We start from the raw sequence: 3,930 nt of genomic DNA on the forward strand, positions 1-3,930 counted from the left end.
TTGCTCGGCTACCCTCTCGGATGAATTATTTAGAACTTATCGTTCTCGAACATTGGTCTAGCATGCATTGCGCAGCACTCAACCGCTATCCCGGTTAGTTTCAAGAATTTAAGTTATTGAGGATTACCATTGTTATACTTGATAATGTCCGTAAGTTTGAACTAGTAGGAATCTGTGTTAAGGCATTTTTCTGCTCCGAGTATCATTAGAGGCAAGCTTATATTTAATATTCATGCACAAAGTAGTTATTGCAGAAAAGAAAAGTATATAGAAAGAAATAAACTCATCTTTTATTAAGACAAAGGAATAGTACAGTGTACAATGAAAAGCTGAAATAAACTTACATTAAAGCTAACTACGTAAGTAAAAAGAAAAATACAAGAGAGTAAAGATAAAGCCGAAGGAGAAACACAGAGGAGAGGTTGGCTGCTGCGCCGAGATGTTGAGTAAGGGAACCACTCCTCAATACTTTTACATGCCCATAACTCAGGCAGCAAAAGAACCCGACGAGGGGCCTACACCTTCGAAGAAAAGGTGTAGAGAGCACCTGGCTTTGGGCCAGCGCCGCTGAAGAAAAGGTGTAGGGAGCCGGAAGTTGGGGAGCCCCCGCGAAAATTTGCCTACGACAAGGCAGACGGCGCTGATGGCGGAAATTCCTTCTTCTGACATGCCAAAAATCTGGCATGACCAGAACCTGCTTCGGATTTTGACTGAAAGAGAGAGGAAGACCACCATCCCCCTGTCAAAGCGGAGGACTGACTTGAATCTGTGCCATCCTTGTCCGTACCATATCACCTTGAGGATTCGGTGCCTCTGAAGCGGGTAAAGACCCTTCATCCCCACCCATGCCTCAAGCATATTAACCTGAGGCTAAATGACACTGAAATGGAGACTGAGTATGGCGGATGGATTATGTTTCTGAAGGAAGCAGAAGGGTTCGTATACAAGAGGAGTGACCCGCTATCCTATTTATAAACAGAGCAGACCGGTGGCATTTAACTTGTGCAAATTTCCAAGGAACACTACAGACAAAGCAGACCGAGCTCAATTTCCAACATCATCCTCAGCCGTAGGATCTGAAGATCCTCGTGAAGGCGCGCCTCGAATACCGAAATATCAAAAGACTCCGCGCGAATGAAAAATAAAGGCGCGTCCCTTATTTTGGCACGACTCCCGAGTAAATGGAAAAATGCAAATATTTATGGAGTGCAGAATCAGAACGGGCTATGATGTAGGCCCAACATTATCAAAACTCTCCTTCCCAACTAAAAGTCGGGCAGCAGGCTTTTGAGGGGCTATTGTGGGGCCAAAGACAGTGTAGCCTCGGCCCAGGCCCAGTTTATCTTAAGGACCGCGGCCCAAGCCGAGGAGGGCCATTGCCGAGGACGACCTCCTCCTCGGCACTTCATTAAATGCCCAAAGAAAGAAACAAGCTGAGTGTAGCGGGCAGGGCCAGGAAAAAAGCAGCCAACACAGTAATACGGAATTCGGCGTCTGACAAACCCATGCCCATGCCCATACGCCTTTCCAGCAACTCCCAACCACTCTAGGTATGGGTCGACTGGACAGGCCGCACCCCAAAAGTAGAAATCAACACGTAGACACAAAAAAAAAAGAATGGGACACCAGTATAAAAGGCGAAACAAACAAAGATAAAGGGAGGCTGGCCACAAAGGAATTTGGCTAGGAAGGCCAAGCTCGCCCATGTAGTGTTTCCCGTAGGAACTACAACTAAAACCACTCACTTATGCCCAGGTCATACCTTTCAAGCCCACTCTCTACAAATGATATTGTGGGAGGCCTTTTTACTTACGAGTCCAATTTTATCTTGGAGTTGTTATAAATTGTGCCCTTACAATTGGCGCCGTCTGTGAGGAGGTTTGTGTCTTGGCATAGGCGATGGTGTGGGACAATACCCTTGTCATTTTCTACCAGCCAGTTACAGCGTGCTAACGTAGAGCTTCGTTGGGGGCTATGATTCTTGACTAGGGGCTACACTTTATAGCGTCAGCCACGCAGATGGGTCAAGGGGCTCGGCCGAGGATTTAATTCCCCTAAAGCCAAAGCCCCATAGAAGCAAAATTACAAGTTTTGGACAAAACCAAGGCCTTGTATGGTCCTTGGACTCAAGCCTCTGGGGAAACCAACTACTTAGAAGAAAAAACACAAGTTTTGGACAGAACCAAGGCCTTGCATGGTCCTCGGACTCAAGCCTCTGGGAAAACCAACTACTTAGAAGAAAAAACACAAGTTTTAGACAGAACCAAGGCCTTGTATGGTCCTCGGACTCAAGCCTCTGGGGAAATCAACTACTTAAAAGCAAAAACACAAGTTTTGGACAGAACCAAGGCCTTGCATGGTCCTCGAACTCAAGCCTCTGGGGAAACCAACTACTTAGAAGAAAAAACACAAGTTTTGGACAGAACCAAGGCCTTGTATGGTCCTCGGACTCAAGCCTCTGGGGAAACCAACTACTTAGAAGAAAAAACACAAGTTTTGGACAGAACCAAGCCCTTATGGTCCTCGGACTCAAGCCTCTGGGGAAACCAACTACTTAGAAGAAAAAACACAAGTTTTGGACAGAACCAAGCCCTTGCATGGTCCTCGGACTCAAGCCTCTGGGGAAACCAACTACTTAGAAGAAAAAACACAAGTTTTGGACAGAACCAAGGCCTTGCATGGTCCTCGGACTCAAGCCTCTGGGGAAACCAACTACTTAGAAGAAAAAACACAAGTTTTGGACAGAACCAAGGCCTTGTATAGTCCTCGGACTCAAGCCTCTGGGGAAACCAACTACTTAAAAGAAAAAACACAAGTTTTGGACAGAACCAAGGCCTTGTATGGTCCTCGGACTCAAGCCTCTGGGGAAACCAACTACTTAGAAGAAAAAACACAAGTTTTGGACAGAACCAAGCCCTTGCATGGTCCTCGGACTCAAGCCTCTGGGGAAACCAACTACTTAGAAGAAAAAACACAAGTTTTGGACAGAACCAAGGCCTTGCATGGTCCTCGGACTCAAGCCTCGGACTCAAGGCCTCTGGGGAAACCAACTACTTAGAAGAAAAAACACAAGTTTTGGACAGAACCAAGGCCTTGCATGGTCCTCGGACTCAAGCCTCTGGGGAAACCAACTACTTAAAAGAAAAAACACAAGTTTTGGACAGAACCAAGGCCTTGCATGGTCCTCGGACTCAAGCCTCTGGGGAAACCAACTACTTAAAGAAAAAACACAAGTTTTGGACAGAACCAAGGCCTTGCATGGTCCTCGGACTCAAGCCTCTGGGGAAACCAACTACTTAAAAGCAAAATTACAAGTTTTGGACAGAACCAAGGCCTTGCATGGTCCTCGGACTCAAGCCTCTGGGGAAACCAACTACGTAGAAGCAAAAACACAAGTTTTGGACAGAACCAAGGCCTTGTATGGTCCTCGGACTCAAGCCTCTGGGGAAACCAACTACTTAAAAGCAAAATTACAAGTTTTGGACAGAACCAAGGCCTTGTATGGTCCTCGGACTCAAGCCTCTGGGGAAACCAACTACTTAAAAGAAAAAACACAAGTTTTGGACAGAACTAAGGCCTTGTATGGTCCTCGGACTCAAGTCTCTGGGGAAACCAAATACTTAAAAGCCAAAGTACAAGCTTTGGACAGAACCAAAGCCTTGTATGGTCCTCGGACTCAAGCCTATGGGGAAACCAAGTACTTAAAAGAAAAACTACGTTACATGGGCCTTAGGATCTATCCGAGGAGAATTCCCCCATTAACGGTTGGGTTAATCCCTACACTAAATGGATTGCCCAGCCTACCCTCGGACCCTCAGTACCAAAGGGATTGATGCAATTTAGAGCAGTATGCTACCAAAAAACACAATTGAGGTCCCTCATTGCTCGGCTACCCTCTCGGATGAATTATTTAGAACTTATCGTTCTCGA

Source organism: Quercus lobata, chromosome 10 (assembly GCF_001633185.2).
Source record: "Quercus lobata isolate SW786 chromosome 10, ValleyOak3.0 Primary Assembly, whole genome shotgun sequence".
In the NCBI taxonomy this organism is placed as follows: Eukaryota; Viridiplantae; Streptophyta; class Magnoliopsida; order Fagales; family Fagaceae; genus Quercus; species Quercus lobata.